General features: G+C 52.2%; 1 protein-coding gene across 2 annotated transcripts in view; it reads left to right on the forward strand.

The window, feature by feature from the left end:
• Nucleotides 1–18,520, forward strand: part of Cpne5 (copine 5) — an 86,892-nt gene that overhangs the window by 15,389 nt on the left and 52,983 nt on the right. The window lies entirely within an intron of this gene.

The following is an 18,520-nucleotide window of genomic DNA, read 5'->3' on the forward strand; positions in this document are numbered from 1 at the left end:
GATCTTGTGCCCAGCAGCTTCCCTCCCTGTGCTTCTGACTAACGGGAGCTGGCTTCAGCGAGGGCATCCAGGCCCAGAACCCTCTGCGACTCCTGCTTCCAGGATCCCCCTCCTCAGCTTGGCTTCCGAGCGCTCTCATAGGACACATTTTTGCAGCCTTTGCTCATTTCCCTCGCCCAGACCCATGGCTCCCCGTGCCTTGCTCCTCCTCACAGGGCTATGAACAGAGGGCAGACTTGGAGAGCCACCCGGGAGGGAACAGGGCCTCCTAGGTGCTGAGGGTGCTGCTAAAACAGAGTTAAATTCTGTCCCTCTCTGCCCAGGGCTGTGCATGGCTCCTGTCTGACAAAGCTACAGGCCCTCTGCTGGCTCAGAGGCCGCCTGACTTCCTCTCCCTGGCTGACCTGCCTCAGGGCCCAGCCCTCCGGCCTCCACTCTGTGCCAGCCAGCCAGGCCGCCTCCTGCCCCAGGGCCTTTTCACTTGCCATTGTCTTTCCTGAATGGCCTTTTCCCACAGGTCCCTGTGGCCCCTCCAGCTTCCCTGAGGTCTGGACTCCCTGTTGCCCTCTGGAGGCCTTCCCTGGCCCCCAGTCTAACACCGCAAGCTCCCACACTTGCTTCCCCTCCTGCTTTTTCCTCTCCTGTCACTGTTCTCGTCCCCAGTGCCCTGGTTAGGTATTTGTTTGGCCATGTGCTGGCCCCACCAGGGTAGGGACTTCATTGGCTTCATCTGCAGCTTCATTTTGAGCACCTAAGACAGTGCCTGGCACACAGCAGGTGCTTTGTAGATGGCCGTTAAGGAAATGAATGGGTTGGGGGAGGGAGTAGGTGTTCCCAGCTCCCAGGACATGGCGGCTGTCCTCTCCTCCCCACCTCCGCTTCATTTGCCCCCCAACAGCGACACGCTCTCGCGGGAGATTGTTCTCAGGAGAGGATGGGGGTTGAGATGAGGGGTCCTGGAAGCCCGGGCTCCTGTTTGACTAATGAAAAGTCCTGCCCCTCCTTTCTCTCAGAGGAGAGGCTCTGGCCACAAGCTCAGGTCCAGCCTGGGAGGTCAGCTGGCTTCGGTGGCCTTCCCAGTGACTGGAGACTGAGCTTGCTCCTTCTGGTGATCAGACCAGGCACAGGAATGGGCCAGAAGGGCTTTGCAGAGGTGAGCCCCACCTCCTCACGCACACCAGGAGGGAGGCCCCTGGGTTTGGCCTCTACCGAGAGAGGGAAGGCGCCCCAGGGCCTAAGGAGGCAGCGGTGGCTGTGAAGAGCAGGTGTGGCACAGTCCCCAGGCTTAGGAGGGCTCCTGAGAGTTGCAGGGGAAAGTCCTGAGGACTCCCCAGTGAGGGGGGAACTCACAGGACAAGTGGGGTTCCTGACGCATGTGGCAGGGACGAATCTCAGCCCTGGTGAGTGAAGGCAGAGACTTACTTAGGAAAGCAAGGAGAGCAAGGTGGGCCGTCGGGAGCGAGAGCCGTGCTTTTGGGGCTCCTGGCCCTTCTTTTAAAGGGAACTTGCTGAGGGGTGGGTTTGGGAAGGCGTGCGGGGATGACATCAGTCTGGTGACCTCAAGGTGGTGTGTGTACGGTGGCCCGGCAATGCTCAGGATTCTTAGACTATGTGACCTCCATTTTCTGATCAGTAGATAACACTGGAAAGTCCCCTAATTGTAGGTTTCTCAAAATATCGACTCTCTCTTTGCTTAATCTGTTTGCTGAGGGCTTAATTCACACTGATGAAGGTAATTGTCATAAGTAAGTGAATTTGTGGTCAACTTCAAGATTTACAGATTTCCCAAAAACTTAGAGTGAAGGCTTGGTGCCTGGAGGGTACATGGAGACGCAGGTTCTGTTTCCCTGTCCTTCCTCTAGGTCTCCTTTCTACCTGGGGGTGTTTTGTTTCGGGTACTGGGATGGAACCCAGGGGCACTTAACCACTGAGCCACATCCTCAGCCCTTTTTGACATTTTACTTAGCGACAGGGTCTCACTGAGTTGCTTAGGGCCTCTCTAAATTTCTGAATCTGGTTTGAACTTGTAACCTTCCTGCCTCAGCCTCCCAAACTGCTGGGATTACAGGCGTGTACCACCGTGCCGGGCTCCACCTGTTTTATATCTCTTCTACCCTCCCTCACAGGGACAGGGCAGTAGTGTACAAAATGACCCACACCCAGGGCCATGGGTGGGGAGCCCTCCCAGATGACATGGGAATAGCCAGCAAAGCTGTGCTAACTCAGATTTTCTTACCAGCTTCCCCTCCTGGCTGGTGGCCTGGCTGGAACATCACCTGCCCTGCTCCACCCCCCACCCGACCTTGGCAGAGCAAGTGTCTGACAGGGTGAATTTTATCTAGAAAACGTGGGAAATATTTCCACAGGGGCCGGCTGAAGTTACTTTTTCACCCTGGCCAAGACTCTGAGCCCATTGAAGCATAAACCAGATTGCTGGGGAAACGTTTAGCCTTCTTAAGTGAACTAATTACTTTGAGGCCTTTTGGCCGAGCTTCTGAAAAACAGGAATGTGCTAATGTCTTGCTGATTCATTCAGGAAAGTCTGGAAGGGCCTCTTCAGCGGGGCACGGTGTGGCGGACAGGACCGTTAATTACATTCTGTAATTGAAACTTGTCTCCTTTTGGTTCAGGGTCCCCAATTGTCCCAATCCCATTACTACCCACAGGGAGGGTGGGTGGCCCCCGGGGGTGAGAAACACCTGTGCTTTGCTCCTGGCTTCATCCGTTTCTGAAAGTGGAACCTGGAGCAATTTGTGGAACTTCTCTGTGCCTCAGTTTCCACATGTAAGATGGGGTACACCTGCGGCAAGGGGGAACCAGATCTGGAGGTAGTGCCCTGTGTGTGATCTGCGCTCCATAAACACCATTCACTGCAGAATGTCAACCAGAGGGTCTGGGGCCTTGTCCCTCTCTCCTCTGTCAATATTTACAACAGAAAGCATCTACCAGGTGCCAGGACCTGGGGAGAGAGGGAGCTGGGTCGGAAGAGCAGAGCTTCACTGGAAGCAGGAGTGGGAACCAGGAGGTTTTCTGGCCCTCGGGGGAGATGCGCGTGTGAGTAATCTAACAGAACAGCCGAGGATGTATGGATGGAAAGAAACGGGGTTTAGGGGTGGCAGAGCGACAGGCGGAATGCTAAAGCGTTTTGACAGTTCGGTGGATGTTTTAAATGGCATTTGAATATGAACACAAATGTTTGGCTCGGGGGCTAATGATGTAGCACAAGGACAGTGGGGTTGGAAGGACTTCCCCCTGGACAGCTCAGCCTCCTGGTCCTCCTGAGGGCAGGACTAGCTTCAGGGTACCGAGTCAGGATGCTGGACCCCAGGACTGTCACAGCGAGCACCTGGGTTTCAGCAGAGCACCTGGATTTCAGCAAGGCCAGGACACGGAGCACAAAAGCACTTAGCAAAACAGTGGCATCTGCAAAGACACAGAGAGCGACTATTATGCGCAAGTCAGCCCAGGTACCTTGTCACTGGGGTTGTAATAAAGGAGTGAGTGGGTGTGTTCGTCAGCGTTCCAAAACTATAACGAAACACCGGAGATAATGAATTTGTAGAGAGAACAGGTTTATTTTGGCTCCAGTTTTAGAGGTTCTGTCCGTGGTCAATTGACTATTGCTTGAGCCGTGATAAGAGCACATGGCAGAGAAAAACTACCCACATGGCACACAAAGAGGAAAAAGAAGTCCCACAGTCCCCTTCAAGGACATACTTCTAGTAACCAAAGAGTCTCCCTCTGGCCTACACCTCCCCAGTAGCACCACCCATGGACCCTCAGGATCATTCTAGATCTAAACTACAGGAGTGGGGTCCAAGGAAGCCACGGAGGGGTAGTGGATCACAGGGTGGCAATAGTGGGCAGTGGCCTCTGGACAGGGCAGGGGTCCTCATGGGGGGACAGCCCAGGCCACCTCATTTTCTTCCAGCCTCTGATCTCTGGCCAGTGTCCCCCCACCTTGGTGGCACCTCACTAGAAAGCCTCTGGCCACCACTGTGATCCACTCGACCAACCTCACTGAACACAGCAGTGTGGAGAAAGGCTGGGGGCACAGCCCTCCTGCAGGTGAGCCCTCGGCAGGTGAGCGGAGCTGGCCTGCAGTGGGCGAGGCCTCCAGAAGAGGAGCCCATGAAGATGGTCCTCCAGTCAGGCTGAGGGCAGCCGGGGTCACAGGTCAGCTGTCAGAGCTGGGGGAGTCCCTGGAGCTCAAGGAGGCTGACCCCACTGAGGGGAGGTGGCCAGGACCTGTGCTGAGCCTCGGGGGCACCCCTTGGGCACAGGCACCAAGTGGTTTCTGGGAAACATCCTGGAGTGGGAGGGGCGCTCTTCCTTGTCTGGTTCTCTGTGGGGACTGCAGAGGAAAGAGTCAAGAAGGGAGAATTTAAAGAAAACTCCAGAATCATCTGTGTATCGGCCCCTGGGACAGGCTGCCCTTGCCAGTCAACGGGCCAGTTCCCGCCACTCCACTTTAGCAGCAGACCAGCTCTCTGATCTTGGCCGAGATAATCCTCCTGTGACCCGGGAGTCAAGTACAGGCACGGTTCTCTGGGCTGGGAACAGACCCCAGATTTGCAGATGAGCTGACCCTGGGGTGTGGACGCGGCTCTGTGGCCCCTGGCTGCCGGCTTTCAGCTGATTTTAACCATTTGGGTCATTTTTCTGCCTTCTGAGAAAGCTCCATCTTCCCAGCACCTAAATCTGTCACCACATTTTATGAGAATTGACTCAAGATGTAATTTTAGTCCAGGAAATCGAGCACTATTTGCATCAACCCCTGCCAGGGCCTTAGGCGTGTCCTGGGGAAGGCAGGGTGGCCGGGCAGGAAGAGGGTCCAAGGAACTCTCACTAGGAAGAGGGACATAAGAGGGAGCCCCTGTAGGTTCTCCATGTGACAGTGGGGTGGTGACTCCTGCCCCTCCTTCACCAGGTGGCTGTCCTGGCTGAGGACCCCTTGGGAAGGAGGGGGTGGGAATCATGGAATCTTGGGTGTCCGGCTGAGTGCTGCACACTGACACACCCACCGTCCCTGCCAGAGCAGTGCGTGTACCTGTGAGCAATCCTGGCTGACCCCCGGGGCTGGGGATACAGCTCAGTTGGTTGAGCGCTCCCTGCACCAGGCCCTGGGCTCAATCCCCAGCACCACAAAAACAAAACACCGTTGAGCTTCAGCTGGGAGCGATGCTTAACTTCTAAGCACTCAAAAGGCACTTCCTCCTGTCAGCCTGACACAGGCCTTTGGTGGGAAGTCCCATCTCAAGGCATTGGTAGATGTGTGAGTGATGAGATCTGCTCCTCACATGGTAGAGAGGACGGTGGGCTCCCTTGGGCCTCTTGTAAGAGCACCAGTCCCATTCACTAGAGCACCACCCACGCCATGTTATTTTTATCAGTCCCATTACACAGAGAAGGAAACGGAGGGCTTTTGTTTGTTAGTTTTTTTGTGTGTGTGATGTTGGGGATTGGACCCAGGGCCTTGTGCTTGTGAGGCAAGCACTCTACCAACTGAGCTATACTCCCCAGCCAGAAACTGAGGTTCTTTATATCATTGTCTCCTGTCTCTTTACCAACCTGGGCATTCTGCCTGGAGCACGTGTCTGTCAATGTTCTTTCCAGAGTGTGTGTCCTGCACCGTCCCCTTCTCTAGCCCAGAGCATCTTGGGCTGGCTCCCTCCTCACCCAGAGTGAGCTACACAGTTGCGATTCTCCCTTCTGGGGGCTTTGCATTCATTCTGTGTGTCTGTTTCTAAGCATTACAGGTGCTCTTCAACTTACAACAGGATCACACCCCATTGTACATAGAAAATATTGTAAAATGAAAATGCTTTGGCCAGGCGCGGTGGCACAGGCCTGTAATCCCAGCAGCTCAGGAGGCTGAGGTAGGAGGATTGCAAGTTCAAAGCCAGCTTCAGCCATTTAGTGAGGCTCTAAGCAACTTAGTGAGACCCTGTCTCAAAAAGTAAAAAGGCTTGGGGATGTGGCTCAGTGGTTAAGCACCCCTGGGTTCTGTCCCTGGTACCAAGGGGGTGGGTGGGAATGCTTTCAATACGCCTTATCTACGGAACTTCTGGCTTAGCAACACAGTACAATGTGGCATCTCCTTTGTTCATCCTGTCAATCATCTGGCTGACTGGGAGCTGTAGCTGCTGCCTCTGCCCCTACCCAGGAGAGTCTTCTGCCAGGTAGCACTAGCTCAGGAAAAGATCGAAATCCAAAATGTGAAGTGGTTTTCTCCTGAATGCCTCTCATTTCTGCACCATCATAAAGTAGGAAAATTGTAAAATAAACTGTCACCCGAAAAGTGTATGAAGGAGAAGGGGACCGCAACTCAGCCCTGGCAGTTCGTTCTTGAGTTATACCACAGAAAGGAATTTCAGAATGTGTCAAAAGAGACACGAAGAGGCGAGTGCGATGGTGCACTCCTATAATCCCAGCGACTCGGGAGGCTGAAACAGGAAGATGGCAAGTTCAAAGCCAGCCTCAGCAAAAGTGAGGTGCTAGCAACACAGTGAGACCCTGTCTCTAAATAAAATACAAAATAGGGCTGGGGGTGTGGCTCAGTGGCCAAGTGCCCCTGAGTTCAATCCCTGGTACTCCCCCCCCCCAAAAAAAAAGAGACACAAGATTTATTTAGGAAGCAATGAGATTTACTTTTTGTTGTTATCATTGCTAGGGAAGGAACCCAGGGCATAAGCACGTGCTAGGCAAGCACACGCCCACTGAGCCACATCCCCAGCCCTGAGCAAGGAAATTTATTCAGGAAAGCAGACGTACACACTCCAGAGAGAAGGCGAGCTGACACTTGACAAGAGATACTATTGGGGGTCTTGGCCTTTTTTTTCCCCAATATTTTTAGTTGTAGATGGACACAATACCTTTTTTTCCCCCTGCTTTAATAAAGAACTGTTTTCTTCTTCTTAAAAAAAATTAATTTTAATTTGTTATATATGACAGCAGAATGCATTTCAAATCATAGTACACATAAAGAGCACAATTTTCCATGTCTCTGGTTGAGTCACACCATTCGTGTCTTCATACATGGTACTTAGGTAATGATGTCCATCTCATTCCACCGACGGTCCTACCCCCTGGACACAATACCTTTGATTTTATTTATCTTTATGTGGTGCCAGTTCCTTACATGTGCCAGGCAAGTGCTCACCTCCGAGCTACAGCCCAGCCCTTGGTCTTTCTTCTAAAGGAAACTGTAACTAGTGGACATGAGAAGCCCAGGGTGACCGCAGCCTGTGAGCTCAGTTCACCTAACCCTGGAGCACAGGGCGCTCAGGGTGGTCTGTTCTCTTGAGGATGTCCAGGCTGACGTCACCCACCCAGTAGTGTTCCGAGTGTATCCACGTCATCAGCCTCTAACAGTATGTGTCTCTTGGCTTCACCTAGTCTAAAGAAAATATGTGTCGGGGCTGGGTGTGGCTCAAGTGGTAGCGTGCTTGCCTAGCATGCGTGAGGCACTAGGTTCGATTCTCAGCACCACAAAAAAATAAAGATATGTGCCCACTTACAAGTAAAAAATAAATATTAAAAAAAAAAGAAGAAAATATGTAGTGCCAGATGAGGTAGCGCAGGCCTGGAATTCCAGCAGGTCGGGAGACTGAGGCAGGGGATCACAGGTTTGAGGCCAGCCTGGACAACTCGGTGGGACCCTCAAAGACTACTTAGGGAGATCCTGTCTCAAAATAAACAATAAAAAGGGCTGGCGATATGGTTCGGCTGTCGAGCACCTCTGGGTTTCATCCCTGGTCCCACCTGGAAAGAAAAAAAAAGAAGTTGCATCAGCTACCGGCACAGCAGACGTCAGCCAGACTCTAAGATTCCTGGTCTTTTAAGAATTTACGTCTAGAGGAAAACAGGCCGCGGAGTCAGAGTGGGGTGCTCTGTGAGCGGCTTAGGTTCACACTTATCATGCCTTTCTCCTTTTCTATTTCTTCTTCCTCAAAATGGTCCAGTCAGGGGCCGTGTCTCCATCTTGTATTCCTCTGACCTTTTTGGCGACTCTGGTTTCCTTCTCCTGTGACTTGCTGTCCACCTGGGTCCCCCAGCTCAGCCCAGGAAGGAGGCTCTGCACCTCCACGTGTGATTTTTTTTGCCTGGATCTCCAACCTGTGTTCTTTGTTGAGTTCTGTCTTTTGTCACCGTTTAGGGAGATCACGTGGGGTTACAGGTGGGCGGGGGGCACCTGGGCTCTGCCCGCTGGTCCTGGGTCAGCTGTGGTCATCCAGACTGGGAGGTGAGTGGGTTGGAGACTTTCCGCAGGGGGTTTTCTTGTTGGTTTGCAGAGCTGCTGTGCGGGCAAGCACTGTGCCCCGGGGCTGCGTCCCAGCCGCTTTTCCCTGATTTGCGTCAGTTATCAAGCTGTCCTTTGTGGCAGGCTGGTTGGCACCAGGGTTCTACATAACTTTACTATAATCCATCCCATATGTCTCCACGTGTCTTAAAAACATCAGAAACGACAGCCAAATGCCTTGTCAGATGAGACCCTAAACTTGACATCCAAAGCCCTGCGTTCCCATCTCAGCTCTGGGGTTTACTAATGGGTAAATACCTGGGTGAGGTATTTACCTTCTCCAAGGTTCAGTTTCCTCATCTGTAAAATGGGGTTAGACCTTTTTGGGAGTTAGTAACTAAGGTGATGCTTTTGAAAATGCCTGGAAATGTCCATTGCCATGTGCTATTGGTGACACAACCCTGATGACACAAGTGGAGTCCTGCATAGTGTCAACCATAATTCTATGGTGGGGAGGGTGTTCCAAGTGAGGGAACAGGAAGTGCAAAGACCCTGGGGTAGGAACAAACTCACTGTATTTGAAGAACAAAAAGAAAGTAGTGTAGTGGAGAGGTGGGAATGAGGAAGTCAGTGGGTCACAGAAGTTCACAGGGACAGATCCTGGGTGGGGTTGCATAGGAGCCATGGGAAGAGTTTGAACACGGACCTAAGTGTGATAGGAAGCTGTTCAAGGGTTTTGAGCATGGGATTGATGCCGCCTAGTTTATGTTTCATAAAGATCGTTCTGGTTTCTCTGAGCAGAGTGGACTACAGAGGAAACAGCAGAAGCAGGAAGACCATTTGCAGTTTTGTGGAGGTCCTAGAATGAGATCATGGTGGGCAAGGACATAGGGCTCTGGGTTTGTCCAACACCAAGAGTGTAAAGCTGAAATGAAATGACCCTCTGTCTGCCAGGCCACCATTCTAATTGGGCATCCTTGGTAACCAAAACAGGACCTGGCCCCAATCATGCTACATAATCTTGTTTTCTTTATTTTTGTTCCAGGGATTGAACCCAGGGGTGCTGAACCACTGAGCCACATCCCCAGCCCTCCCCCTCCTTTTAAAAAAAATCTTTACTTAGGGCCTTGCTAAGTTGTTGAGGTTGGCTTTGATCTTATGATCCTCCGGCCTCGGCCTCCCAGTGTGCATCACCACACCTGGCATGCTACCTTAGCCTCAGTGAAAGATTCAAAGGAATAAACGGACCATCGTTATTGCCGAAGCACAAAGCAGGGAACAGGCCTGAGAGTTGGACTCCAAGGCACCCTTGGGGTTGGCTTTCTGGACTCTCTCCTTTTTGCAGTGTCTGCAAAAAAAGGTCCCTTGTGAGCTGTGGGTCCCTTAGGAAGCCTCTGATCTCCTCACACGACTGGATTTTCAGAGCTTTGACCCCTTGTCTTCAGGAGCAGGCAGCCCAGGACCAAGATTTTGCTTAGAGGACTAGATGGACACCTCACAGCCTTAGGGTCAGGGTGTTAAGTCTTTTTGGCACAGTGAGACACTGTCACAGATGTCCCTTCACATCCTCTCTCTGCCACTTCCCTTAACCTCTCTGGAGCCTCAGTTTCTTCCCGGGGTATAACTCTGGCTCACCCACAGACTCCCTTAGCACAGGCCCAACTGGGCTCCATACTTGGGAATATTGTTAGCACTGTACAGGGCCATCAGACAGAGCTGCCAAGAGGCTCTGGCCCCTTTTTCCTGCCCTTAAGTGAAAGGATGACTGACACCAGACTCCGCTCTACGGCATCCACTTTGGCCACGCCCCCATTTTCTTCCCTGGTCCTAACCACACTGCAGATGAGGGGCAAGTGGCGTGCAGCGGTCCTTGCTTTGCCTAGGAAATCAGCTAGAGAGTGGCAGAGCCAGGGAGCAAATATGGTCTTGAGTCCCGAGCCCCGCCCAGGCCACTGCTTACCAAAGTGTGCTTTCCTGTCCCCTTGAGAACCTATGTGCGGCCCCTGCCTCCTCTTCCCACCGGGACCTGAGCTGTCCATTATTTCTGTGCAGCACATGAGATGGGAGCCCAGGGTTCCATTTGAAGAAGGAAGTTTGCTTTTCTGGGGCCCCGAGGTTCTAGGCCAGGTCCCTTGCTGTCTGATAAGTCTCTGTACCCTTTGGTATCAGTGTCCAGGTGCAGTAGTGGTGGGGCTGCTGAGAGTTGGCTCCAAAGTCAAGTTCAGCACAGGAGCCACCCTTGGGGGTGGGGAGTGATCTTGGGATTCAGTGAGCTACTTCCCCTAAAGAGCCTGGCACACAGAAAAGGCTCCATAAGGCTCTACCAGAAGCCCCTGGTGAGGAAGCAGAGCTTACCTGGAGGAAGGAAGAGCTGACGGTGTTGGATGTTTAGACCTCCAGTTGCCATTCGGTAGGAGTCATAGATATCTTGGGGTGAGCTGGAGGCTGTGTGGTCCCTGAGGCCCTTACAGGGGGCTCAGCTGCTTTCAGGGTAGGACTTGCTCAGGCCCCTCCCGCTCCTCATGGTCGGGGGCCGGGGCAGGGTGGAGTGGTTGTTTTGGGGGGTGGGGCGGGCGGATACCAGGGATTGAACTCAGGAGCACTCAACCACTGAGCTCCATCCCCAGCCCTATTTTGTATTTTATTTAGAGACAGGGGCTCACTGAGTTGTTGCTTAGGGCATCACTAAGTTTCTGAGGCCGTCTTGGAATGCGTGATCTTCCTGCCTCAGCCTCAGAGTAGCTGGGATAACAGGCATGGCCACTGCGCCTGGCTGTGGTAGAGTGTTTTGCTGGCAGCTTGGCAGCCAAGCTCATTGGCAAAAGGGCTATTCTCCTAGGAGCTGGGACCGCTTAACAGATTATCTGCAACAATAGCTAATTAGGAACAAAGCTTTGGGGCAGGAAGTCTTTCATTAGAAGCTTGGTCAAGTTGCATAGGCTGCACTTGGGGCTAGAGACTGGCCTTCTCTGTCCAGGTCTGAGAACCCCGGTAGGCCTTTGGAACCTGGGTATTCTCATTCACTCAGCACCCCTCCCCGCATCCTTCCTCACTAGAGGAATGAATCACGCAGAAAGTGGCCTGGGAGGTGACCGGGCCCTGGAAACAGAGTTTCCCAGTTAGCCCAGGATATCACCTGTCACTGTGGGGCTGAGGCAGACCTCTTCCTCCTATGGGCCTGGTTTTCCCAGCTGTAGGAGGAGGGTGTGGCCCCAGAATTCTGGACTCCCGTGAAAGAAACTGGAGACCTTTTTTGACCAAGATGGTGGCAGACCTGGCACGAAACCAGACCCTGAGCCCTCCCCCACCCCCCAGATCTCAGGCCGGTCTCCTCCCCAGTTACTAGGCTCCTGCCTGCTCCAGGTTCCCAAGGCCGACCTTGGAAAGCACATCCCTTTCCTGTTTCTGTTGGAGTCACAGATAACGCTGGCCTCTAATTTTAATCCCGGTGAACATGACTCATGAGGGCCGGGGCTGGGCTCTGCAGCCAGGCTTTAGAATCCCAGTGAAGGAGCCGTCAATAATGTGTGGAAATTAATGGGGGAGCTGGGGCTGGGGAAGAGTGAGCAGCCTGGGAGGGAGGGCCGTCTGTCAGCTCTGGCCTCCTTCCGTCCCAGCCAGCACAGCCACCAGGGGCTTGGCAGCTGGGGATGGCTCAGCAGTTCCCTCCAGCTGTAATTTGTAAAAAGGCAAGAGCTGCCTAAATCGGGGGCCATCAAGATGGCTCAGGCTTGCCGAGAGCCACCTACTCATTAGTGAGGCAGGGGGCCCAGGCGAGCACCACAGGACCCTGTGCCTGTCACTGCTGGGAGCCTTGGTCCTCCCTCCCCCATCTGCTGGGTGCAGGGCCCTGGTGGCCTCCTGGAGCTCTGTTCCTTATCTGTAGGGTGGGGATGACGGCACTGTCACCTCCACGGGGTCACTGAGGGGATCACATGAGATCATGGATGTGTAGAAGTATTTTGAAGATGAGAAGAAGTCAGGATACCAAGCAGAAGGAGGGGGAGGACTTGGTGAAAGAAAGAAACCCGAGGGAGGGGGCGGTGACAGGCTTCTGGAGAACTAGGGCGCTGCTTGGGCTGGGAGCCCCTCCGACCTGTCACGCCTGTTTCCCAATTAGCCATGTGACCTTCGGGGGAACCCCCCACCCCCGCCCTCCCTGCCTCTGATTTCTCACTGGGTAAGAGAGAATTGGGACCCTTCCAGCCCCAGATCTGGCTCAGTGGTAAAGCACCCCTGGGTTCATGCCCCAGCACCAAAATAAATAAATAAAGAGACATTTTAAAAGGGCCAGGATCAGCTCAGTTGGTAGAGTGCTTGCCTGGCAGGCACAAGCCCTGGGTCCCATCCCCAGTACTGAAAACCGAACCAAACAAAATAAAACCAGAGTGGAATCACTGATTCACAGAGCACATTGGATGTCCCACATGCTATCTTCTGAGAAGAGCATGTAAATAAAATCATTTAAGCCTCAACAACCAACCCCACAATGCATGGATAAATTTTTATTTCCACTAACAGAAGGGGAAACTGAGGCACAGATAGGTGAAGGGACTTGGCTGAAGTCACACAACCCGTGAGAAAGTCCCCACACTGTGAACGACTTCACTCTACTACTTCCTGTGGGAGACCCTCAGATCTGCCTTCAAAGCCAGAATCGGTGTTTTTTTAAAGCTTTTTGAAGTCTTGCTTTCTCTTTGAGAAACTGATCAAAAACTTCTCTTCCCAGAAAATGCAAGGATGCCACAAACCTGCCTAAAGTCCAGGTTTAGAGCCTCGAGCCCTGACTCTCATTGCACTTGTCCTTCCCTGCCTGGTCCTCACTCCGGCCCTGTGTGCATGGGGCCAGGAGGGCCATTCTCTATGCAGTGAGGGAGGCTGGTTGGCCCCTGGGGCCCCGGTCCCTGAACGTCTCCTCTGAGGCCCTTAGAGACAGGCCCTTAGGTGGGACAGCAGTGCCGAGACCCTGCATCCCCGAGGCCTGTCGTGGGACCTTGGTTTCGTGGCTGCGTCAGTGGGAGCCCTGCACTTTCTTGGTGACATGAATGTTATATGGTAGATCTGAGCGGAAGGGGCGGGAGGCGGCCCTTGGTTTACGTTCAGGTGAGTTGGAAACTGTGTATGTGGTTGTGTTTGTGCGAGAGGAGACCTGTCAGAGTTGCGGCAAGAAAGAGGGTTCTCAGATGGCTTAACTGGGGGGACTTTAAGGAAGCGATCATATTCAAAGGCACGCGTGAGGTTGGGGACAACAAGGACAGTGCAGCACCTGGGATCTAGCAATGGCGGGACACCTAGCAGGGACAATGGCTAGCAGGGACAGCGGAGGAGGTGGTGCTGCTCTCATGGGTGGGAGGGAGGGGCTGCCCCTAGAAGCCGACCCTCCCAGAACCACTGTGCTGGGCCAGCAGGAGTGGGGAGCAACCCCCCAGTCTCCTCCCAACTCCCATGTGCCAGTACCCCCAGTGGCCAAGCCCACTAGAGGTCACTGAGCAGGCACAGCAGGGCAGTGCTGCTCAAGAGAGGCCAGACCCCTCCGTGTGGAGCAGGGCAAAGCGGGGGCCAGGCCGGGTGGGGTGCCACAGCCGCTACCTCAGAGGGGTCTGATCACTAGTCCTGTGACCCCTCCCTGGTAGAGGCCCAGGTCATGACAGAGGCCTCCAGGACTTGGAGGCGGGTGTGGGGCAGCCCTTGCCTGCCTGGCCTGGATTGTCATGGCAGCCCTGCTCCTGCCCTAAGGGCAGCACATCCTGACAGCCGCCCACCTGCCCCTATAAACTCCAGCTCTTCGGTGGAGCCGAGCCCCAGGGAGCCACTTAATTCAATTCTCCAAGGAAGTGTCAAGTCAGCCTCCTTTTGCAGGGTCTCACTGGAAGGGCTGATGTGTGATGAGGGCTGCTTCCCTGGTTTTCAGAGGCTTAGTCAGAGGCCCAGGGAGCCCCTGGGAACCATCAGAAGCTTTCCCACTGGGTTTTGTAGCCGATGACAAGAGGCAGGACTTTGAGAGAGTAAACGCCCTCCTTCCCTAGCCTCCCTCTCCCTGTGCTGCATCCTTGCTAGAGTCAGGGAGGCCCCCCTCCCCCATTTCCACACCGAAGCCCACCTGGGCCACACAGCTGCCACCTTCCCTGACGGTTCCCTAGGGTCAGCACCAGGGGAGCAGGCAGAGCTCCCGGCTTCGGCTTCCCTCAGCCTCGGCCCATCCGAACTCCTGGGCTTACCTGGTGTCTGGAAGCCTGCACCCCCCACTGGGAGCCATGTGAACCCCACACCCCATCCTCAGATCCGGGAGCTAAAATAGGACCAGAGTGATGGGCAGGCCTTCAGGGAGCTGGGAGGGGAGCAGGGCTGGCTGGGCTCCAGCTCCTGGTGCTGAGCAGCAGACCCCCTGCCTTCTTCCCAAGCAGGATTTGGCACCCAGCAGTTCGATTGCAAGTCTTCCTGTGGGTCCCACCGCTGGGTGCTAATACCTCATCTCTCCAAGTCCCTTTTGGCTTGAAAACTCTAATTCTATGTGGAACGAGATATACAGCCAAATTGATTTTTTTGTCTTTCTTAACATCAGTTCAGTTGTGTTCTTGCCATCATTAATAGGTCCTGACAGGGACCTGGAGGCTTCTTGGATTTTTAAAATCCAAGTTTTAGCATTTTTTCCCCTTTGTTATTAGTCCAAGTAATGAAGGCCATAAAACACCTTCAGCCGGTCCCTGGGTGGTGGACTGAGCAGTTGTTTGTGATGTGCATAAGTTAATTACCTCTGAGTCCAAGCCCTGCCCACCCTGGTTCCCCCCCCCTGCTCTAGGAGCTGTTGGGGGGGCCTCCCCGACCCCTCCCCTCCTGTTTCCAGGGGAACTCCATTTTCTTCTCAGGCAGAGATCAATCTCCAGGGAATTCCCCTCTGCTGAAGCTTCAAGTGCCATTTAAAAAGCCACTTCCCTCGGTCGTCATCTTCTCTAATGTCCGTAGTCATCTTCTCTAATGGGTGTTTTCCTGAAGTCTGTGCTGGGCTGGGCTGGGCTGGGCTGGGGGCTGCAGAGGGCAGCAGGCGGAGGTCTCCTGCAGGGGGAGGAGGAGGAGGTAGTGCCTTCAGGAGGGGGCAGGGCTGTTCCTTAAGGGAAGATTCTCTGAAACCTGAGTATTTACCTGGAACTTTCCGCAGGAAAGCCATGAGAAGGATTTTTCCTTTTGTTTGAAGACTGTTGGAAGGAGGTATGAAGAATCCGAGGCTGGCGCAGTAGCCTGTAATCCCAGCAATTTGGGAGAGTGAGGCAGGAGGATCACAAGTTCAAGGCCAGCCTGGGCAACTTCGAGAGACCCTGCCTCAAAATAAAATATAAAAAGGGCTGGGGATATAGCTCAGTGGTAGAATGATTCTGGGTTCAATCCCCCGTACAAGGAAGGAATAAAAAAGAGAGGGAGCAGCAGAGGAGAATAAGGATCAGGGGGACAGAGGCTACAACTTTGTAAGATTTCTGTGGAATTTAGGGGGGTATGTTAGTCAGCTGTGACCAAAAAAAATTAAAAAACAACACCTGACAGGAACAACTTAGAGGAGGAAACATTTATTTGGGGCTCATGGTTTCAGAGGTTCAGTTCATGGCTGGTCAGCTCCATGGCTTTGGGCCTGGGATGAGGCAGAGCATTGCGCGATGCCAGGAAGGGCCTGGAGGGGGAGCTGCTGAGCTCAGGAGAGCTGGGAGGGGGGCAGTGGGGAGAGGGAGAGCAAGTAAGAGAGAAAAGAAGAAGGAAGAGGAGGAGAGGGAGGGGCAGAAGAAAGAGCTGCTGGGGACAAAATATAATTCCCAAGGGCACAAAACCTAGCAGCCTACTCCCACAGCTACGCCTCTTTTGCCTACCCAGTAATCCGTTCTGATTATTAACCCATCAAATGGATTAATCCATTGATTAGGTCAGCACTCTGATAATTATTTCACCTCTGAACATTCCTCATTGCCTAACACATGAGCTTTTCCAGAGACACCTCGTATCCAGACCATAACAGGGGTGAGATGTCCTCCCCGATGCCTTGCACACTGTAGCCCATCTATAAATGCTTGTGAAGTAAACCTCATCCTTATTTGCTTCTCATCATGTTTGATGACTCCTTGTAGTTGGATGAAGTAAAAATATAATGGGCTTTGGTGGGTCTAACTGGGTGAACTTGGGCAAGTTACTTAACCTCATGAATTCTCCATTTCCTCACTTGTATAATAAGTAAAAGCTGTTGGGATTTTTGAAAGGATTGAATCAAATAACCTGATGCACCTGATGTAGTGAGCATTCAGTAGGGGCTCCGGAGATGCTAGTTTCCTTCCAACTCTTGCTGCATTCTCGATCATTAGTGGTTCACAACTACATCTGCTCACTGGAATCACCTAGGGAACTTCACAGAAGCACAGTTGTTTGAGCCCCTCCAGTTGAGATTCACATTTCATTGGTCTGTGTTGAGGCTTGACCAACAAGCCTGTGTTTAGTTTGTTTATTTCTTTTGGTCCCAGGGACTGAACCCAGGTGCTCTTAACCACTGAGCCACATCCCCAACCCTCTTTATATTTTATTTAGAGCCAGGGTCTTGCTAAGTTGCTAGGGCCTCACTGAGTTGCTGTGACAGGCTCTGAACTCTCGATCTTCCTGCCTCAGCTCCTGAGCTGCTGGGATTACAGATGTGCACCACCACACCTGGCTGGGCATAGATATTTTTTAAAAGCACCTGTTAAAAGATGTCTTTTTTAAAAAGGTAAAATCTGACTCCCATACAAACATAAAATGAACACATGACAAAGAGTTGTTGAACTTGTTAATTAATGAGGAAACCAGTAAAATCTTACAACCCGTTGAAATAAACCACACACACACACATATAGGCAAGCTGGAATTCTGAAATCAATTTACAGATAGATCAGATCTGTCCATATCTACAGGATGATAACCAATAGCATTCCACTGTGCAAAACGCACTTGTATTCACTTGACTCAAGAATCACTTTGTCCATGTTAGAGCTTTGCAGAGTAGCTCAAAGATGGAATTGGATTCCTGGAGCAGTGTGTTAGGAAGGACGCTTGTTCTCTGCTTTTTTGTCCATTTCTGTCTTTCACGCTTTCCCAGGAACTCCAATATACAGTCAAGGGTGAGGACCCCGCCATATACCTTCCTGTGTGGCTCTTTCATCATGGTCATCATGCTAGGTTCAGGTTAATGTTGTAGCTATTTGGTTTATGAGTTGTCCCACCTTGATAGAGAATTCTTCAGGTACAGGGTTCACATTCCATTTAATTGTGTAGCTCAGTACCAAGCACACCACCTGGCCTACAATATGTGCTTAAAAACTGTCATACAAGAATTGAATTGAATTGAATTGAATGATCACTAGGAACTAAGTAGGACAAGCTGTATTATTCTCCACTTTCTGATGAAGAAACTGGTTCTGAAAAGCTCTGATCAGTTCGTACAATTAGATTGTGAAGTTGAGTCTTAAAGCCATTCATCCATTTCCCCATTCAAACTTAATTCATTCCCTAGTTCGTGTGTGCCTGCCAAGGGCCAGTCCTGGAGCCGTGAGCAAAAGTAACATCGAGGAGGGGAGGGAAGAATAGAAGTTCACTGGATTAGACAGAGGGGAATGAAGGGAAGGGAGGGGGAAAGGGAATAGGAAAGACAGTAGAATGAATCGCACAGAACTGTCCTGTGTTCATATATGAATACCCGACCAGTGTGACTCCACATCATGTACAACCACAGGAATGGAATCCTAGCCCTGTGCAGTAGTGCGTGCCTGTAATTCTAGCATCTTGGGAGGCTGAGGCAGGAGGATCACAAGTTCAAAGCCAGCCTCAGCAAAAGCAAGGTGCTAAGCAACTCGGTGAGACCTTGTCTCTCAGTAAAATAATAGGGCTGGGGATGTGGCTCAGTGGTCGAGTGCCCCTGAGTTCAATCCCTGGTACCTTCCTGCCCCCCCACACACACAAAAAAAAAAGAATGGGATCCTAATTAGAACAAATTATACTCCATGTTGTATAATATGTCAAAATTCATATATATTTAAAAAGAACACAGCTGGGCATGGTGGCACATGCCTATAATCCCAATGGGTCAGGAGGCTGAGACAGGAGAATCGCGAGTTCAAAGCCAGTCTCAGCAAAAGCAAGGTGCTAACCAACTCAGTGAGACCTGTCTCTAAATAAAATACAAAATAGGGCAGGGATGTGGCTCAGTGGTTGAATGCCCCTGAGTTCAATCCCCAGGTACCAAACAACAACAACAAAAAGAAGTCACAGCCAGCC

Source organism: Urocitellus parryii, chromosome 8 (genome assembly GCF_045843805.1).
Source record: "Urocitellus parryii isolate mUroPar1 chromosome 8, mUroPar1.hap1, whole genome shotgun sequence".
Taxonomy (NCBI): Eukaryota; Metazoa; Chordata; class Mammalia; order Rodentia; family Sciuridae; genus Urocitellus; species Urocitellus parryii.